Source organism: Lichenostomus cassidix, chromosome 3 (assembly GCF_008360975.1).
Source record: "Lichenostomus cassidix isolate B80296 chromosome 3, HeHo_3.0, whole genome shotgun sequence".
NCBI lineage: Eukaryota > Metazoa > Chordata > Aves > Passeriformes > Meliphagidae > Lichenostomus > Lichenostomus cassidix.
Genome location: NC_139483.1, coordinates 29,227,430 through 29,250,126, shown reverse-complemented (window position 1 = coordinate 29,250,126; position 22,697 = coordinate 29,227,430). Strand labels below are relative to the sequence as shown.

The 22,697-nt window shown below is 34.6% G+C and overlaps 1 protein-coding gene across 2 annotated transcripts in view; it reads right to left on the bottom strand.

The window, feature by feature from the left end:
• Positions 1–22,697, bottom strand: part of BTBD9 (BTB domain containing 9) — a 108,547-nt gene that overhangs the window by 69,104 nt on the left and 16,746 nt on the right. The gene's annotated exons all lie outside the window — the stretch shown is intronic.

Below are 22,697 nucleotides of genomic sequence, written 5' to 3'. Positions count from 1 at the left end.
CAGAATCATACAGATTAAAAATGCTTACATAATTAGTCCTCAAAATCAAGGTTTTTTAGAAATAGCATCTACATAGAATCACCACTTGCTTCAAATCTTGTCTGTAAGTCTGCTAGAACAGAAACACAGGAAGAATTATAAAGAACCTTAAAACTGAGGGGAAGGAAGAAATTGGTAGATAAATTGAGAAAATACTAATTTTAAACAATAAAATCTTAAAAACTACATTTATCTTCAAACTTCCTTTCCAAGTAAGAGCTGGACTGCAAAATATGAATCAGAAAGACTTATGTCTTTGTGTTTTTCCCTTTTTTACATATGCATTTAAATAATACTAAAAACAACATCAGCAGCATTTTGTTTTGATTTAGTCAAATAAGGAATTACATTACTTTGAGTAAATTATAACCTTAAAAATTTAAATAACTTGCAATGAAACCATTACTGTCACTCAAACAATTTTCTACAGTTAGAGTCTGCATGTTAAGTGTAAATTAATTTGCCATTTGAAGAATATGAATTTATCTGTTCAGTGTGAAGACGGAAAGATGCAACTGGAGATCTTTTTCTGGAGAAAAATATTTTAGTTATTGCATAGCACTCTCTAGTGGCAAAAGGTGTTCAAGTCAATTGGAACAATTCTGTCTGACTGAAGAATTTAACTTACAGCATGATTTTGTATGACTTGAATACATTCCTGTCTTTCTTATTTTGGAGTTTGGGAAAAGTGCTTGGTTTTGTGGAGGTTTTTGTTAGCTTTGTGGTGTTCTGTGGGTTTTTTAAACTACAATCGCTCACGTGCAACTTTTCTCATGGTAATGGCTTCAAATATAATCTATGTGAAGATCATTAATGCTAAATCTAGTAACATTTCATCTTTCTCTAAATAATGCTTTTAAATTTATATCTATGCACTATACTACATGAACAACAAAACAGAAAGCATTTGCATAACTCTCCATTTATGCTCTCTGACTTCAAGCACAGCCTGTAAGTACAGATCACTTTGAACTGCTTGAAAGCAGTTTCTACAATCTGCATTTATACTTCTTTCTAAAGTATATTTCCAAGAGACCTATGACTCATGGGTTACAAATGAAGATTTGGATACCCACACATGTAGCCGAACTGTATTTTATACATCATAAATTGTACCTAATGCATACAATAACAAAGATCACCTATCTCCATAATCTGCACAAAAATTACATCAACTGTAATATTTTCTGTTATATTTTTTGAAGTAATTTTAAGATTAATATTAGCTTTGCACATGCCATCACAAATTCACTCATCCATCAGCTGGGAACAAAGACACAAGGTTGGTTTCTACAAGGATTACAGAGGAATTCACTAGTCTTTCAATAAGCTCACTCCCTACCTCTTCTAACAGCAAATTTTCGCTGGCATCCTTATTGCTAGACAGTGCAGATTTCCTTTTGTATTTGTGATCTAAGGGAAAAAAACCTTTATTTTCAAATGCATATCAACTTGTTTTCATGTTCATTAAATAAATAAATCTGAAATTCAATTGTGAAAGGGAACAAGCCATGCCTTATTATTTTTTCACTCAGGACATGCTGATTCCTAAACTCCCATTTTGTGCCAGAACTTCAGATCAAACCTATTTTATAGCTTGACTTTAAGGGAAAAAGCATCTTTTCTGGCAGATTAATAAAATACTAAGTTTTATTAATAGAACAAGCCAGGTATGACAGGCTAATCCCTTTTCCTGACAAAATTGTGTGTGTTCCGTTAATAACAGTCTATAACAATTTTGAACCATTGAAAAGTTGCATTGTATTAAAAACCATTGTTAAAGATATAGATATTATGAGCATCTGACTTCCAATACATTTTGTCATAAAAGAAATGACAAAGCAAGATTAAAATTCTGAGGACAGATGGGCTTTTTTTTTTTTAAACAAAATGTAAGGGTAAGATCAGAAAAGATTAAAATTATAGTCAGGGGCTAGGAACCATGGAAGTTTACCACATTTGTAAATTCTTTGTTGTTTAAAGAGCTCATTCTAAAGCACTAAATCCCACATGAAAAATTATGCTTTCTAGACAAGATTTTTACACCATAAAATGAATTTAAAACATTTTAATTATTTAAGTACATTTCAGCCCAAATCTCCAAAGAGAGAACTAGACTCTGTTTGGTGTGACATGTTCCTAGATAGGCGCACCAGGCAGGTGTGCTGACAGCTCACCAGGCAAACAGCGCTGACAGCGAGGGCCAAGCAGGCTCTGATCAAAGCAAACTCAAGGACCAGGGATTTAAAAGGCTCTGGCAGGCAAAAAGAACTTACATATCTAAATATTGAACTTGCTTCAGGAAAGCAAGCCAAAATTCTTACATCTAAGGAATCACCTAGTGATAGAGGAATATACAGCCCACTAGAAAGCCCTCAGATGGGTTAGTTTCTTTGCAAGCCTAAAGTTTACACATACAAAATGGGTACATACACATGCTCTGAAGCATTATTGACTTCTGATACCTCTTAACAGCTGAGGAATGACCCAGAGATTAGAAAAAAAACAACTAATACACTAGAATTTTTCTTAATTTTATTATTATTATTATTATTCCTATTCCTATTTAAAGGTCTCTGCATTAACAGGAGTAAGACACTCCTGTTGAGAATGCAGGGTCTCTGGACACTCTCCTGAAGACTCTTACTGATTTTACTACCAGGTTCTGTTAGGTTTTTCTAAATCTATTTACTGAAGGTAAAGGTGCATATTTATTGTTTTGAAAAGCTATCCTGGCAATAAACAGGTCTTCCTGGTACATTAGTATCACAGTTTCACAACTTGTGGAAAACAACAGCTACAAAACCAGCCCTTGAGCTTACCAGTCTCTGACTGGTGTTCAGAATGCCAAAGAGCTCTGCTGAGTACAGCAAAATTTCTGTATGAACTCACTGCCAGGAAAAGCTTTGGAAGGACAGCTTACTCCTTTAAGGGTTGTACCATAAACATACTGATGGCTTAGATATTGCAGAATTCTTGGAATCTAATAAAAAACCTTAATTCCACAATACCATAAAGAGCTGATCATTGTCAACAAGGAATTTTAAAATCTGAACTGTGTCCCCAAAAAGAACTTTTCTCACTATCTAGTATCTGCTGGAAGAGTTTGCATCATTTTGCTTTCATTTTGAACATAGTAATGATTAAATCCTGGAGGATTCTACCTCAAAAAAAAAAAAAAACCTCAAAAAAAAACCCCCAAAAAACCCCCAAACAAAACAAAACAAAACAAAAAAACCAAAAACAAACCAAAACAAAAAACCCCACAAATAAACCAGGCTTTTAAAGACCATATAAATTCATGTTATTCCTTTTTAAAACTTTACAGAAAATATTCCTATTACAGGTTGTCAAACACTTATTCCAAATTGAAAGACTTTCAGCATTTTTGATCTTTGAATTAATTTTAAGGAGTAAATGGCCACGAAGACTGTGGTTGTTTTCAGAAGTGATAATTTAGGAAAGGCAATTTATCAGCACTTTATTCTGAATTTTTTACTTTCTTTAACAGATAAATTCTTGTTCTTATATGTAGAGGCCTCTTGATAGAAAGAGCAATTTAAGAAATCCTGTATTAAAAATCTTGTATTATTTATGTTTTAAAATGTTATTACATGTGGTATCTAGCTAGACTTTCAATACTCCCAGTTTGATCTTGTTTCAATGTAACATTCTGAATTATATGCTGCATTCTGCGTATAAACCCAGTATTACACCAGCATACAGTGTGCAATTAAAACATTTATTCATTATATTTATAAAGGAACTTTATTTAATCTTCCTGAAAGTAACAGGTTTATGTGGGTAGTTCTAAACAGGCTTATAGGGGTGTCTTCATGCATATACACAGAAATGTGTGTGTGCATGTGTGTTGTATAGATGCTCTACACAGCCACTGAAAACACTATCAAATATTGTGAAAACGCTAAAGGCACAATCAATTCTACATTTGCTACATGTTATTTTACAACAATACAACACCAGAGAAAATACTAAGGGAATCACGGCTTATATACAAGAAAATCAGTTTTATTGAACTCCTAATTTATTTTACATCAGTAAGAATGCTTTAAATTAAAATTCAGTACCCTACATGGGGTTAAATACATAAGACACACAATTTTGTTTGCTAGTCAGAGAAAGATGTGACTGTGTACATTTCATGTTAAACCATGAAATTACTGTAAGAATAGAATAAATAGTTTCTCACATGCATATTGACTTTTGCTATGAAAATATACTGAACTTACATGATAGCTCTTATATGCTTGCTGCTCCAATATAGAGTCTTGAACTACTGTGCAGGCTAAAAAGCACAGTCTCTTGCTTCCAAGAAGTGCTCTTAGAGCACCATTTGGATGAGATTTTCATAGGAATAAGAATTTGAAGTTAGCACGGTGTCTTAGAACTGTGACTAAATGCAGTATTTTGCTGGCATCTTTCCTTACCATCAAACAACTGAACATTTTGCATATAAACTGTCACAACAAAAAATAGGTTGATATTTCCTGCTAACATTCTTTTCTCAAAGCTGATCTGCCCCTGCATTGCAAATCTTAGTATAACACTAGAGCCTAAACAACAGCATTTTTTAATCCCTTATCACCAATTTTATCAACAGGCAAGCAATATAAACTTAAAAGTTTTTATCCTCTGATCCATGTCTTCCTTTCCATGTTAGAATGCAAATGGCCCCAGTACAGCAGAAAACAGAAAAGTGTCCAACAGCAGAGACAGAAATCCCTTTTTGGGCTCTTAATGAGGTCTCCAGGGGCTAAGGGAAACCAATAACAAATTGTACTTTCCACACATTGGGATGTGGGGGCTGTGAAGGAGGAGAGGAAGAAAACCCTGGAGCTTGTCATCTGAAATTAATTGAACTTAGCCATGCCAGGGAAACACTGATAATAAACCCTCCCCAACTAAATAAAGCTTTTGCACTATGAAAAAAAAAAAATTTATGGCAGTAATTTCATCTTGGGTTTTTCGTGAAGAGCTTGCTGTTTTTCTTGCACTCAATAGAAAAATCCCAAAGGAGCAATGCAGGCAGCAGTAAGGCAGACTTCTAAAAAAGATACCACTTAATTTCTCACTCCTTCCCTTGCACTATTGCTCCTCTTTCTCTTGTATTTAACTGAGAATTAGCTCTATCACTGAAATAAGCTTCCTCAAGGTTTCTCATTCTGTAGAGGTAGGAAGTCATGCTTCTGCATCCCCCTGAGAGGGTATTTCATCTCTGCAGGTTCATCACTCATTCCATCATCCCAAAAGCAGTCCAGAGATGCTAGACAACTTGGTATTAACAAAATGCCATAAAAGATCAAAACATAAAAGATTTAAAAATATTATATCAACTTGAGCCAGAGGATCAACATTCTATATAAGAGTAACTGACATTGTCTGTCTTATTCCCTACATGCCACAGAAGCAAAGTGATCTTGGATTTGGCAATTGCTGAATTCATGTTTTTCTTCACTCACTTACGCATCTTACATCCTATTAAAAATCCAGCAACTAATGTTCATCAAATCTATTTAATATACAGCATCCAAATCCTTCAAGCACTAAAAATAAAACTCTGCACTTTTAGTTTGTTCTGTAAACAAATGCAGATTAGCAAGTATTTTTTAGTTTTATTTTTCCCATTTTCAAAAGGACGATACAGCTAAAGGAATTTTTTAGATAACCCATATTAAAAAAAAATAGCAATGCACTCTACAAAACCTAAAGAAATTATCAGTGACACACTTTATTACTTCACTTTGTATCATAACAGAAAACAAAAATTTCTATACAGCTCACACATTTATGTATTGTGTCATAGAACAGCTTACACTGAGATGCTTTTGATGTGTGAGAAAAATTACAACCAAAGTTCTCCAAATTAATCATTTAACAAGTTGAACCTCATGCCAAGAGCTTTCACTCTGTAAAAGTCTGTTCAAGCAAAGAAAAACAATGCCCCCACTAGACCTGATACTCCCCATTTTAGGTCTGCTACCTCCAAGCTGTTCCCCTCTTCTGTACAGCAGTCATTCTGCACAAAAGCACAGGAAAAACTCCCAGAATTCAGTCTCAAAATTATTCTGGCTACACTAACCATTTTTGAGGTCATCTGAAAATGGCAGCAGACATACTGCTCACATAATGTTAAAGTACCAGGTCTGTCCCTGGCATAATTCCAGCCTTGCCTACTGGCACTCCCTTCTCAAGCAGTACTTCAGTGAGGGTGTCCCCATGGGCCAGAAGCTTTTCCAGCCAAGGGCAATGAGGATTGCCAATACATTCTGAAAGCTGAAAGGAGTTTTATAGGATGGACATGGCCAAAGTGTAAAAGGTCATTACAGGACCAAAGAATAGCCATTGGGACTATTGATATATTTATGACTATTTAGATACAGATATAGAGCACTTGAAACAGTTTCAAAGGTTTAATACAATATTTATTAGAAACAAACATACTTTCTAGGCTGAATGATAAATTCTGTAAGTTTGTTCAGCTTTTCTAAGCATTCTCTAGGCTTGTCTTGCATGGCTATACTTTTGTATTTTGCACATGACACTTGCTCCTAATCCTATCTTCCCCATACAGCTTACTGTGCCCTTTGCCTAATACCCTCAGTTTAAAAGGTTTTCTTTACTTTAAAAGCTTATCCTCCTATTCTCCAGTTTCTGTCCAGGCTCTTCTGAGATTCACAAGCTACACAGTTTTTAAGAATTTATGTAATCCCCCTATCAGGCTTATACTGTACGTTTAAAGAAAGGCCAGCTGCCTTCAAACAGGATGAAACAATTTTTTTAAGAGCTACAAAATTTGGATGAAGAAAGAAAATAGTGCAGCATTTGTTCCCCTTTAAATACAGTGATTAATAGGCTGATTTTCTGAAAGAAACTTTTGAGAATAAATCGATGACATTGGCAAGTACTTTACTATCATGCATTTATATATTAATCCAATTATATTATCCAAAGATACAAAAAAATGCAAATACAAATAATCTTGACTACCTGCCATATATATCCCATTTCATTTACTGAAACAGTTACGAATCTTATCTAGCACAAATATCCCATCATTTTCAAATCAACAAAGCCTTCCTTCTAATTCTGTTGAAATAATTTGGTCCATTTTACCTTAAATTAACAAAGCATCTACAAACTGTTGTATCATGGCTAATCCCAGAATTCACCTAGCTGCCCAAATTTTTGTAAGTATCTTCCCAGTTCAGGACAGGAAGACACTCCCAGAATAAAAACAGCTGATTCCAGTGAGGAATTAAGGCCTTTCCCACACCAAGTATGAAACTTTTACTCTTCATTCTTCCCTCCTTTCTTCCTGCATTATGACCCAGATCTCAGTTCTACTGCGAGAAGTTAATGATGAGCTCTGGTTGTCTTTACCACATCTGCCTACAGATAAGAGCATGTTTAAGCAATTAAGCCATGCAGGGTACACTAAAAATACAGGAAAAGCACAAAGTGAGATAGCTTTGTACTGTTACTATCTGGCACTACCTCAGCAGAGAACCAAGACTATCAAAAACATAAAAGAAAAAAGATGGATATGACAAAATACAGAAACCCTACTAGAAACAGCAGAGAGAAGGAAAAGAGCAGCTCAGCAAAACAAAGGCTCAGGCTGCTCCAGGACTGACTAGATCACTTGACTGATGACTTCTCCACTTCACTGATGACTGGTCTGCATAGAGTCAGTAGGGTGCTGTGCTAAGGGTGAAGAGCATATTCATGTTTAATCCAAGAGTGTGCTTTCCTACTTAATCACTGTGCATATGAACAAGAACTATTCTTCACTCACAAACCACGTATCATCTGCTGTCAGGCATCCACAGCCAGTGGAAGATATCTAATGATCAAAAAAATCTGATGACTTTTTGTACTTCTGCCACTGTAAAGAAAGTAAGGGAATAAAAGTCTAAAACTTGATTTTGGATCTCCTGTCTACATCTAATGTAGCAAATTGTTTTACTTTCCATAAAAGGCTAGCAGAGTTTCCCACACACTGTGGAGTACCAAGTTTAAAGCATATGAGGTTAAGAAGAGCTCCAGATGTTTCCCCCTTGAGAGCAAAGTTAAAATCAGTGTCAAAAATCACCCACCTCAGGGCTAACCTTGAGCTCAGGGCAAAGGCAGACCAGCGTGAACAAGGCCTGGTTCCCTGTTGGAATAATTCCAACAAGGCCTTCTGAAGGAAGATGAAGCCATGCCAGCACAACATATGGCAGCTGTGTGTTAGTCCCTTGGCCAAGAAACCAGCTGTTTCAACACCTGCCTTTTTGAACCAGAATGAACCACCTACAATTTAGCTCTTGCCAGGAAAAGAATTTAAAGGATTAGACAAGGAATTAAGAGTTTCTTTAATGATAAGGATCTCCAAAATGATAGAGAAGGAATGTGAGCATCAAGACATCATTAATGTGCAAGTGAACACCTGCATTTAACTTGCTCAACAGAAAGTAGTGTAAAGAGGAAAGCAGCGTCAGAAAGAAGTATGTCTTCTAGCATGCCAGAGACCAGGCACTTGTTCCATTTGTACTTTGGAAATTGTCAAAAACTGTATTCTAGAAAACAGACCACAAAAATTACTCCAGTGACCCAGTAATAAACTATTCTTCATTAAAGCTCTAACGACACAGTAACTATGAATGACAATTCTTCTAATATTTAAGTGTGGCCATAATTCTACAACGAATAAAATTTTCAATTTTATTTTTAAGACCACATTCCCCCTGTACCACCAAGCCTTGTGAAAAGCACAAGCATATTCCAGAACCTGGATAAGAATTCTGTATTTTTATTTTTCATTGGCATTTACTACTTTATTTTATACCTATTGTATCTTCCAGATCTAGTAACTCTGAAGCACAGCTTTGAAATTATTTGCTTACAATTATTATAGAACAAATTCACTCTAAGGGACCATGCATGAACACCCAGAACACCATACACAAGAAAAGAAACCACAAAAGAATATAATTCTTCCCCTTGAGTGATGCTAATTTATATATGTATCTCTTCTATTCCAAGCCTGGCATCATTAAGATGAGACACATTAGTCTATTCCATCTCTGTGGAACTTTTGCTCACTCAGTGTGAGAGTATTTTAGCCAACTTCCATGAAACTACTGTAATAACTGGGATGGAGCTTATAGATGACTAAGAACTGTCGTATTTGTACATAACTTTCTTGACCATAAATCAAGATTACCTACAAGGACAACATAGAAATTGTCCTTAAAAGACTAGGTGGGTAGGGAAATTCCACAGAACTGTCAAGACATTTTTTCTATCCTATGTCTGAAGCAGCACCAATGGATTCTGAAAACCGTAAGTCAGAATAAGGAGCAAACTGGGGAAGGACACAAACCACAAGATGTTCAGAGGACCCCAGCAACAACTCTCCTCTCCTTCAAAAAGGCCACTAGAAAAAGGAAAAACACTGCAGAGATCACAAAGAAGCTCAGTCCCTTTCTATCAGCACGATTCTATGCACCTCACACAAAAGCACTCCCCATTGTTTGTGACTCCTCTGGTGACCTCTGTTTTCTTTAAAGTACTACAACTACTTCAAGTAATTTCCATGGTAACTGCATAAGGTTTCTAATTTTAATAGCTAAACCAAATTCATACCTAAATGAAATAATACATATTTCAGCTCCTTATGCAGACATAATTCACTAGAAGCTAAAATGAACAAAGATATTCAAGTGCAGTTATGCCTGAAAAAAAAAGAAGGTAATTTTCCAGTTTTACAGCTGCTTTCAGAATTCTGCCTGAAGGATAACACTCAGCAGTTACTCAGATGCAAAATATTACTTCTATTCCACAGATTTTGAACTATAAAATATGTTAAATCAATAGCCATTCCTTCCACGTGCACTTAAGAAATTGATATAATGACTATAACATTTTCATACTGAAACATTTCCATTTTAGGTAATGGATTAAAGAACAAATATATTCAACTTTTAAAATTGCATCACAGCAGTTGCATACAATGTAAGCCATAAAGCTACATAATAAAGATTAGATTATGAATTCCACCAAAAGGGCAATTTTAAATAATGTACCACTGAGCTTACCTGAAAATAAAATGGGACAATAGATTTTCTTCAGTGCCTAGATATATCTATCTTTCCCCCCTGCAATTTTTTTCAAATGTAGCTACTAAATAAATTTGATAGCTTGTTTTTGAACAGCTCTAACACTGGTCACTCACAGTACAAAATGAGAAGAAGTGTCAAGTAAGTTCAAACAGAGTAGATATAGATAGTCAGAGAAAATACATTTAGAAATCAGTTATTTCTAAAATAAATTATAAATTAAGTCCTCCAAAAACTCAAGAGGTTGCTTAAGAACAGTTCCAGATCAGTACTTTTAACAGACTGTCCAGCAAAGTGGTTGAGTTATCATCCATGCACTAATTTAAAAGACATGTATAAATGCAGCACTTAAGGACATGGTTTGATGATGGACTTGGCAGTGCTGGGTTAATGGTTGGACTCCATCTTAGAGGCGTTTTCCAACCTAAATGATTCTATGATTCTATTTCCTCTTACATGCCACACCTTCCATTAAAAATATATTACAGAATCATTCCAAAGCACACATCACATTTTTAACTGAGATCCAGTATTTGCCAAAGTTAATACAGGAAGTGGGCCAACCTGGGCAGACAGTTTGCATTCCATGCATTGCTTTAAGCAATTTTCCTTAGCCTATGATTTGGAGGATTCTTCAGCAACAACTTTTGGAAGAAATGTGCACTAAACAAGCTTGGACCACAGAATAAAATATTCCTCAGTTGCTAAATGCCTTTTTCAATTAATTTTGAAAACAAACTAATATTTTATCTAATATGCATCCAATATGCATCTTTTGAGAATTACAACCTAAAAACTGTTCCTTAATTCAAGAAGCCCAAACATTTTGTTAAAATATGATCATGTGGCAGACTTGTCATAAAAAAACCCCACAAACCCCTAAACTTCAAGTATCTTGTATCAGTTGTCTCGTTTCTGATGACAAATAGAAAACAGAAACAAACACCAAGTTAGAATTGAGAAACACAACTTAAGTTTCTAGAAGACAGGCATCTTCTAGCTATGTTGCCATACCCATCAGCAGCTTTGGTGGCTGCACATAATTTTCCTGCTAGCTTGCTTGTCTATCATCATGACAAACTCTACAGGCTTGATTTGCATGTGGCACTGTGAACCTTTTAAGAATGTCTCATTGTCTAGAAAATACCAAGAAACTGTCAGTCAGCTGTGGAAACAAAATATTCTAAATATGCTGCTGACCTCAAACCTTATTATTACTATATTTACTTCCAGACACCTACGGGGAAAATCACTTAATGCCAGATGTGATGGTACCAAAACATGCCAGAGGATGGTAAAGAGCCTTGACTTGTCTACCTAGAAAACAGGTGATGCAGACAAGGCATAGGTAACAACAAAGTTTTCATAATACATAGTATAAAAAAGGATCAGAAGTCTGAAAAACTAAAAAATTTTCTAGCAGTGAACAGCAGCTTCTGTTGAAAAGACGGATGGCACACTCTTCTGTGTAAATTACCTGTAGGTACAGTGAACCCCTTTTACTTTACTATAATTCAGTACTCATGCACATGTCTGACAACTGTTGATGATACGAGGAACATTCTCATACTACTAATCTGCATTATGTCAATCCACACCAAGAGGATAAAATACATTTATAGTCTCTAGTTTCACCCAAGAGTGAACTATTTCAATTTCATTTATTTTCACTCCAAAGAAATAACATAGATTTTCTATATTGAAACAATTTGTTTTCCTTTCATTTACACACTTATCTATGAAGGCAAGATGAAATACGACACAGGAAGTCATCTCTTTTTACAGCTGTTACATATGCTTTATAATTTACTACAAGCTGGAATCATCAGCAATAATGTCTTCTAGCCCTTCACCCTATTTTGATCTATCGAAGTTTTAAAATCAGTTTTCATCTAAATATACATTAAATCCTTCCCTTAAAGAAATAGGGATGAAATAATATCTGAATGGGAAGAGTGCCTATGCATATATATACAGTGTTTCACACAGATCTAGTGTTCAAAGCCATTAAGTCAAAATCAAAAATTCTCTTGTAAAAAAAAAGGGCAAAAATAACCCTCGCGCTCCAAATAAAACATTAACATCACTAGCAAAACTGAAAAATAAAATAAAATTAAATTGTCCAACATAAATGAAAGTCTTTATAAATATTCATTTACACAGAAAATTGTGCTGCTACCAACACTACAATAAAAATAAGAATTCTAAAATGCCAAGCTCAACAAATATTAGAAGAAAAATCTTATCAGATAAAAAACTTATTATTATGCACTGAGGGAACACAACTGCTGTATGAAAACACCCTAAGGCACAGTTAAGGTTGTTTGTATGCCTCAATATTATGTACTTATAATTTACTCTTAAATTTTTCAAATGTCCAAGTATGTGACATTTAAACCCATAATTTCTACTCTAAAAAGCTTATTACAGAAACAGTAACACATTACTCTTTTCAGCTATTGCTTTCCGAACTGAAGTTATTTTTAAACTTTATTATCCAAATTTTGATGATATAAAAAGAGCAGGGTTGCCTGATCAGTTCATGTGAAAATGAATATATAATGTTAGATCACATAGCAAATTAGAATAATTGCTCCACTACAAATCCTACATATCTGAAGAATCAAGTAACTTTAAAATAAACTGCAAAACAACTGAAAAAGTTTCCCCTTCAAGTCTTCATAGGAGGATGTGAAAGAAAATAATTATTTTAACTTCAGAATGTTTCACTAATTTTTAAGAGTACAGTTCTAGTTATGAACTTAAAAAAACAAAACAAAACAAAACAAAACATGGATTTCCACCCTCTCCCCCAAAATAGATATTGTATAACTTGAGAAAATTCCCTGGATAGGCTTAGAGCAAAAATTTTGGAGAAAATAAATAAACAAATAAACCCCAGAAAAGAAGCCAAACCAACTAATGAACCAAGTAGAAAAACCCATCTCCCTGCATTTGATTTTAGCTTCTAAAGTACATAAGGGAATTAATCTTTGCAAACCATGCATTAAAGTCAAAGGAATACTACCAAATCTTACTTTTAAAAGCTGAATAAATCTGGAAGTCTCATGTGAGTCACACTATTACCTACACAACTGTGTGAAAGCCAAAAAAGTTTTCATTTGCAAAATACTGTCAATATCAAGAACAGAAGCAATGAAATCTACCGTCTTGTTTCTAAGTAGCCTGAATAGCAACTGAGTAGATGGAACCAAAGAGTAAATGATTGAAGGGACTATGCTTGACTTTCACAAAGGCGTAGTAAGAGTTGAAAAGGCATATGCAGTCTTTTTTTTTACCAGACCCATAATACTGGAATTAGAGGAAACAAACTAGCAAAAGAATTGTCTAAATGATTAATGCTACTTTTTTTTTTTTTTTACAGTGTTTAATGAGCTTTTGGAAAATGATGCCACTAGAACCTGTGAAAGCAGATGACAGCACTCCAGTCAGAGAAGGACCTTAGATAAATGGACAAGGTATCTATGAACATGTATTAGCAGGATCAGAGGAGTATGAGGATGGAGCACAGAGAATGTTTGGGCTCACAGCCTCTCCCTGACCCACACCTCCTGCTCTCGAGGTCAGAGACAGGACACAGGGCAAGGTGCCAGCTGACCTGACTCAACAAGCACTTACACTGTTAATGAAAATGCAGCTTGATTAGCCAACTTTGCAATTTGCCATTAACAGAGACAGGGTAATTAAATTGAACAGAATACAGATTTAGAAATCAATATTTAATACACCTTCCATCACAGCTGTTATTCCCCAATACAAATGAGAAAGACAATGATATGAAGTAATGAAACCACTACTTTATTGATCACTAAGGATGTTACTCTCAATATCTAAAATTTCCAAGATTTTTTTTATTACATATGTGGTGAAGTATGGAAAAAATTGTTCCAATCTTACAAATGAAGAACAAGCTTGAAAGTATAAAGCTGCAAAAATTGCTTTGTGGTACAAATTGAAACCAAAATTCAGAATCCGGTGTTTTAGAAAAATCATTCTTTCTTTCTTTTAGAAGATATTATGAATAATAACTGCTTCCAGTAGAAGCCTAAGAATCATAAATCCCATATTGTTTTCTTATAATTAACCCTACCATAGAAAAACCTCTCCTAAAACATTTTTCACTTGCAATGATTTTTTTCCCAAACATTGTATTTTTTCTGAGTGATACATCTCTTCCTTTGCTCTCTTTCCTTGACTCACTCATTTCTGTCAGTTGAAGAGGCTTATACACATGTTCATGTCTTATTTTCTACAAATTTCATTCTCTATAGCACATAATTCAAGCTTCATTTTCCACTTTCAAATGTTTGTATCCTATCTTCTTTCATATTAAAGAGTGAATATTCCTTTCAAAAACTATTTAAAAGCTGCATCAAATGGAGCCATCAGCCACATTCTCCCAATTGAAACTGAGATTAGAAAGCAAATTCAGGCCAAGCCCAAGAATCTTAACTTCAAGACAAGTTGCATGAGTTTCTTTTGAGGAGAGGGACACTGAAAAGCAGTTTGCTTTAGGGCTTTCCCACTCACACACTTACCTTTCTGCTACACAGAAGATAACTTGAGGTTTGTGAACAAAGAATCAAGCTTAATCACAGACAAATTTGCTTTATATTAAATTTTTCACATCCAAATTATTCCACTAGTAAGACTGGCCTAACATTGGTTGACAGATGGCTTTATAAACTTAGACACTGAAAAGTGAATCCACAGAAGTTAATTACTTGGTTTCGTGTAAACAATTTGAATATTCATAGTGCACAATTTTAAGTGTGGTACAGTGTTTCAGATACACATCAACAAACCATGTCCATTATCAGCTAAGAAATGGAGAAAGAGACAAATGCTTTACACAATGGCATCAAACAACTTCAACAGATGGCCATCACTGATCAACAAACTAAAATAAGCCAGAATTCTTACAAATTTGCCAAAATATGATTTCCTTTTGGACAAGCCTGTCTTTGTAAATATATATGGCAAGTTTTCACAGTTAATTCTAGCTCTTGGAGTGTAACAGAAAACACAGAAGAGGATTAAAAAAAAAGGATTGCTAAAGATGCCTTTTAAACACACATTTGCCTTAACGCAACATTAACTTTAAAATACAGCTTGCTGTACAATTATTATCAACAATTTCATAATTCAGCATTTAAGTCTATCTTTATGTATCACTGTCAAGCTGAATAATTATTGATAATTTTCACCTACGTCAAATCTCATTTATGAGGTGAAACACTGAAAACAGACCTAGAGACAATTTAGAGCTTAAAAAACTCACGAGTACCTCAAAACTCAGACTAGAGAAACTAACCACACTACAAAAAACCTACTTATTATTATGTCAAACATGAGAAATATGTAATCTAGGTCTCTTAAAAAGTTAATTGTTTCTTCCAAACCATAAAGCAAAAAGAATATATTATTCATTTTTTGTAATTCATGTCCAACAAACTGGATTGGCAGGCTCTCCATATTTCTGAGGTATTTCTATACAAGGTATACTGACCCTCTACACATACTTTTTCAGACAAATACTCATTTTCAGATGGTAAGTTGTCTGGCAGGTTGTCATCAACAGCTTAAATGCACACTAGCTTTTTTACTTTTCCTCAAAGCTGAGTTGGGCTCTTTAGGTTAGGATAATTGAAATCACTATGACAGAAAGGAGAAGGAATTTGAGAAGAAAAAAAAAACTGCTTTGATAAAGTTCTTGATGAAAAGTATTATTGATTATTCCTGTAGAGAAATGAGCTTTTGTATCACTAGGAGTACATTTGTAGCTGAATTTAGGAGTGTAAGCTTAAGATCAAAAGTATACATAACCTGAAATGAAGAAAAAGATCTTTTAAATCAATAAACACTCCAACACAGATGAGGCAATAGCTTTCTTGATCCTGTGTAGATGATCTACATTGTGTGGAAAATCTCAGACTATCACCTTATCTTAGGAATAGAAAAAAACACCAGAATGAAAACCTACTGGGGGGAGAAAAAAGGATGTTTAAACACTGATAGACAGAAAGATAAGCAGCAGCTATCCACTAAAATGGAGACTACAGGAAACCATTTCCTTGTATTTCACAGTTAAAAGGCAAGGTATTGGAAACATGCCAATAGACTCTTCAATATGATCACATCCCACAAGAAAGAACGATGAGCTCTACTCCCCAGCCCCAAAGCAAAAAAGAAAACTGCATGCCTACAATGAAAATTGATTTTTGAAAATAATGTCAGTGAAAAGCCTTAAAGGTCTGGAGTAACATTTCAAAATTGCTTTCTTTTATTAATATGCTTCTGTAACACAAATCAAGGTAATTTTTATTTATTTCTTGACTGTACATTATTACTGTATTACTTACCATATTAGAATCAGGAAAAGATTTTAAAATTTCAGTTATCCAGAAATAAAGAAAAGCTAATCTGAATTATGCAGCAAGGTTGAATTTTTTTTTCCTAACTCACAAATATCAGCATATCTGCACAGTTAGAAATAAAATATTTACACAACAGTCAAAGCTTCCCAAAGACCAGTACAAATAAAATAACTAATCAACATGTTGCCTGTGCAACTATTTGTAGTTCTCAGATGTGGTAACTAAGGCAAAGATGGTTTCAGTTGCCCAAGTTTAATAATTCCATTTCCAAGCAGTCCTTTTATAAGGATACAAAGGACTTACTGCTGAAAAATTTTTCACATACTTTTCAGACTGACTGAAGGCCTTACCAAAGCTCTTGCCAGCAATTCTTAGTCTGACTGTTTTCTAGTTAGGTCAGTGATGTAGTAGTGCTTCATTTTAAGTCAAAACAATGTTCAAAGCTTTTGGATGTCTGCATGCTTTTTCTGAACATCACCATTCCTTACTGGGAAAGGAGAAAAAATGCATAAAAAACATTCCCAGTGCTAAAAAGACACTGCTTTCCCCTCGGTTTATTTCAAGTATGTGGGACAATGCTTCAACTGCATTTTCCTCAGGAGCTGAGTCCTCACTTGTTTCAACGTCTTAAATCAAACCATATTTGGAATGCCTTTTGGCAAATTATTATCCACTAATATTTTCCACCAAGTTCAGGAGCACTGCAAAATGGGTATTTACTACAGATAAGGATGTCAGAGACCTACTGGTAAGGCTGAAAGTGAGACATTGCTGCTTAATCAGTAGCTAATTTCAAAGAATCTCCCAGGTGAAAAGAAAAATAAAATTACTGCACCACCACGAATAAAAAGCACAGTTATCTGAGGCTGTCTGATTAGGAGAAGAATTAAAGAAAAATGTTTTGTCTAGCCTGTACTTGAAAATCACATCTCCTTGCATATCATTCCACACAAAATAACTGCGCACAACTACTAGCATTCCTGAGTTTAGAACTGCCTTAGTACTGGAACACTTACTCTTTTTGCATTTTTCCAGTGTTCAGGAGACAGGGTCTAAAATTCAATTTGTCTTCACTCAGGCAGAGGATTACAAATGGTGTAATCATTAGTAGCAAAAACTGTTGAAGCACTAAACAAAAACCCACCCAGTATCATCAATGCTTAATGAAAGGAAAGGCAAGTAATTCTTTCTGCACCAATAAATACATTTAATATACAAGTACACTTTCTAAAGTAAAAAATAATTCTAATACCACATTTTCTATAGCAGCCAAGTGCTTTAAGGGAAACACAGAGCACTTATATTGTATCACTGTTAATTCAACATACAAGTATTAGAAAAGCTTGAGATTTTTCAGTTTAAAGCAGATTTAAAAAACAGGAAAAAGAATATGCTTAAATTATTTCCCACATTTATAGCATGATTCTACAGTCATCTATCAATTTTCTTAATAGAAGCATGCTTTAGGACCAAAAGTTTATGCAGTAATAATTAATATTTCCCTTTGATAAATCACATTATAATAATTGCAAAAAGAGCCAAGACAATAAAATAATAGCAAATACAGATAAAAACTGATCTCTTTGCCCTTTCATTATATTTTTTTAAATGTTGCTATTGCTGACAAAATAGCACTGATTTCAGACTGCAAAATGGTCTGGTCAGGGAAATACTTCCCCAATCAAAACCCAGAATCATCCAGTGTCAGACTAAAGATGGAAAATGAATAGGATGTTTTCTTCCGATTTTATGTACCAACTCTGTACTTGCTCCCTCTATAGCATAAACAGCAAACCAAAATGACTCCATACATCTGGGAAGTTTAATGCACAAAAAGCACACAGTAAGAATAACACTTTCATCAGAAGAGTGTGAACAGAAAGAAATTAAGTCTTTTAAACTTTTATTGTAGTGACACCTTGTGGCTACATTTGCCTTGTTATGAAACCTCAAAAATTTTCATTTTCTTGTAATTCTTTTAATGCAGTTCTTCAAATATTGTGGTCAAGGACGAAGCAAAAAGATGAAGTCGCGAAACAAAAATGAAAAGACAGAAAAAGTGAGAAGGATAAAACAGAAAACAGTACCACCTGCTACAAGATCTTTAGCGACTTTAACATTCATTGCTAAAAGAAGATGGAATAACTATGAACATGACACTTTTTCCTAACTTTCACAGGAACCTGATTAAATTAATATTTTCTGTGTCCTGTCTTCCCTCAAAACATTTTTCAGCTCTAACATGAAAGTTGCTAGAAAAGTGCAAACAAAGAAAATAGGACCAAAAGAAATTCTGAAAAAATGCACTACAGTATTGAACAAAAAAGGGGGAAAATTGCCCTGTAATCTTCATTCTCTTACTTGCTTTTTATGCACAGTATATGACTAGTCAATTTTTAAAGATGGTATCATAATGTATTCTAAAAGCATTTAAAGCAAAAATTAAAAGTCTAAAATACAATTATGCTAATAAAACCCCCATATATTATACTCAACATTTCTTTTCCTAAAACCCCTCTAAATAAATCAATACTCTGTTTCTTGTTACACTAAGCTTTGACACTGAACAAGTAATTTTCTTTGTACAAATTAGCTTGTATAACTAAATCAGAAATTACATCCTACAAATAACAAATAAATCACCTGATGTATGTGAGAAAGCACAAACAATTTTCTTATCTCCTTTTCATTCTAGAATTTCAATCTTTGGTTATTGTCCTTCCACTTTTTCCATCTATCAATCTAAAAGAGGTTATGGCTGGCAAAAGTTACTCTGACCCTATTAAAACAGACTGGAGCATATAAGTAACCAGAAGAATCAAACAGTGTAAATAACATTACTTACGTTATTTAGCTGACTTTGCCTAATCAGTTTGGATGGTTTGGTATGTCCTTTGCCAAGTGCAAATTATCTTTCATGGGAAGCCCAATAATGCCCCTAACTCCAACACTATTGTGAATATTCCACAATGCTCCATATATCAAAAAAATCGTGTCATGACAGAGACTATGACACACATGACAAATTACTCATTAAGGAGGTTGGATTGGTCTTAATTCACTGTGGCACAAACTATTTCTTTTATTTAACAACTAATTGCCAGAAGGTTGCATTTTTTTCATCCATCTCATGTGAAAGAGGCATTGATTGTAGACTTGAACATAGATTTGCTTAAAAGAAAAGTTACAGATTTTTAAAAAGACAAACAAAACTCCCAACCTGCATACAAGCAAATAGAAGACACACTCCATCAATTTTTATGCCCATGGAAATGTCTGAGTAGTTCCTTAAAATCTAGATGAACATATCAGTTCAGACCTTGACAGCTCTCACCTTTTACAACTAATATTTATGTGAAAGGTAACTCAAAAAGGCAACTAACCTTGCCTAATGTTACATGGCTCATATCCTGTTCATAATCTATGTTTGAACAACTGCTCTAGTGTATCAGACACAACTGGCTGTCCTTCAACAACCTGTACAGAATCTGGCATGTTCTACTCCCTCACTTTGGAAAAAGACGCATAAATAAAAAAAACCCTGCCAATAATTCTACTCTTTGTTTCTTTATTGCTCCTCAAAATGTCATCTTATACAGTGATGTCATAAAGCACTTTGAGCTAAAATAAACTCTGTTTAAATAAAAAAAAAAAAAACCAAACCACCACCTATTTCAAGCCCTTAATGGTAAAGCATTTAGTCCATGATTTTCTGCTAAAAACACATGCAAAATTTTTTTTAAATTGCAGCATGGTTACCTAAGTGGTTGCTACCAAAAATATTATCTACATTAGTAAGACCAAAAGGGAGTAAGTGCCAAAACTAACAGCAAGAAGATACAACAAAACATGATGCTTCCACTCCTCTGTACTGTTCTCCATTAACAGGAAAATTCTGGCACTGGGATTTGTGACAGTAAAAGAAGACTACACAATAAAAGCAGTGTTGCGCAAAACAGAGCATATAAAACTTACAGCTTTAAAGCTTACAACACATCTGCTTCCTGATAAGCTTGCACAACATGTCTGTAAAAACAACTATCAAATATTAAAAGAATACATTCTGACAATCTCATATTAGTTATTGTTTTAAATCTGTGCTCACAAGACTGGAGAACACCTCCTTTTTAGGTGAGCAGAAACTGCTACATATATTAGGATTTCTGTTTTGTGTATGTTAGAACTACTTTAGCTCATTTAAGTAAATAGAACTACTTTAAAAACATTATCACAAAACACTAAAATTGGAGGCAAACGAAAAGTTTAGTAGTCCTTGCTTACTTCTTTCTGAACAGAATAGTGATTAAAAGACAGATAAATAACTCTCTAATACTAACATGTACGTGTACATAGCCTCCCCTGCTCAAAGCCTCTCTCCTGGAGGGAATTTGATCAAAATTCCTGCTCAAAGCAGAGTGAGTTTTCAAGTTATACTTAATTATTTACATAATATATTTAATAAAAATTCCTTAAAGTGGAACTCCTCAAAAATTTGTCAGCAATTTCACATCTCTAACTACACTTTAAATACCCTTTTCTTCCTATTTACAGGAAAAGAAATACATAAAAGAACAGTAAATTACAGCCACTTTTGACCAGCAAATGCATTCTTACTATAATGTAGGCTTCAATTCACTGATGTAAATAAAGATTACAGAACAACCTTATCTAAACTATCCTACTTATTATGTTGACTCAACTGAGAACTCATATTTTTCCTTAAGGTCACTGCTCCTTAACAGTAAGAGCTCATAAACTTACGCTGCTACATGACTTCCTCTTTAACTCTTCCACTTGCTCTTCAAATAAGCTGCACCTCCAAGAAATTCCCAACCACTTTGTTGATATGACAATGAGGAACAGAGATTTACAGAAAACAGGATTCTTGTGGATCATGGAGCAGAACAGGAAAAATTACACGAATGACTATGTGATGAGGCAATCTTTGCTTTAGTTACATGGACAACTGTATACTTCAAATATATGCCAAAACAAAACCATAAGGGGGAGGTTCCCAGGGGTGCTTGTGCATGCAGAAATTATAAACCTGTGCATATAAAAGCACCAGATGAAATAAACTCCCTCCTTATAATGTGCTCCTCCAACAGAGACCAAGTCCCTTACAGAGGATTAAGAGATCATTGGAGAAATCAAATGTACAAGAGATCTTTTTGTGCCAAAATCCCAGTAAAGTACCATCTAAAACTTTGGAATAACATTCTCCCCCCTACTACTCCCTCTCTGCACTTTCAGGAAAGGCTATGAAGAGCCTTCACCAAAACAGAATCTCATGAGGCATTTCATCATTGCTAGATGATTTATCACAGACACCTTTAAGCAAAATGTTATCAGATACAAACACGAACTAAGGGACAGCACTAAGCATTTCAGAAATAGAAAACAATAAACTCAGAATCATAAAACTTACAGGGGAAAGGTGAGAATGTATTTGTTTGTGTCAGGAAGAATAAATTTCAAGTCAGTAACACTAAGTATGAACTTATTGAAGGACAAGAAGGCTAAGAAAGATTTATCTGAGAGAAAGAGACATGCAAGTAACCCAACATATCCTTTTCCCATACACTATAACTGCATGCCAGCAATCCTGTGTTGTGGAGCAGCAAAGATCAGAAATAGAGGTAATTCTCTGGGAAAAAGAAAGCACTTCTCTTTGTGGTAATTCCGAGAATTGCTGTGCCAATTAAAAAGCTTGTGTCTACAGAATAATTATTACCATGCAGATCATTTCCTCTCAGGGTCTGTAACCTAAAACCTAATGATGACAGTATATTTGGCATCTGCAGGTTGTGTCCTCCCTATAAATGAGCTCACAGTTTTTGAATAAGACAGCTTCAATGTGCTTATCTGCTTTTTCCACAATTCCCATCACTTAGGGTTAAAAAACATCATTATTTTAACAATGGTTAAACCCATCTAACCATTTTCACAGAATACGCTGGGTTGGAAGGGACCCACAATGATCATCAAGTCCAACTCCTGGCCTTGCCCAATCCCCAAGAGTGACACCGTGTGCCTGATAGTGTCTTCCAGAAGCTTCCTGAACTATGTCAGGCTGGTGCTGTGACCACTTCCATAGGGATCCTGTTCCTGTGCCCAACCACCCTCTGGGTGAAGAACC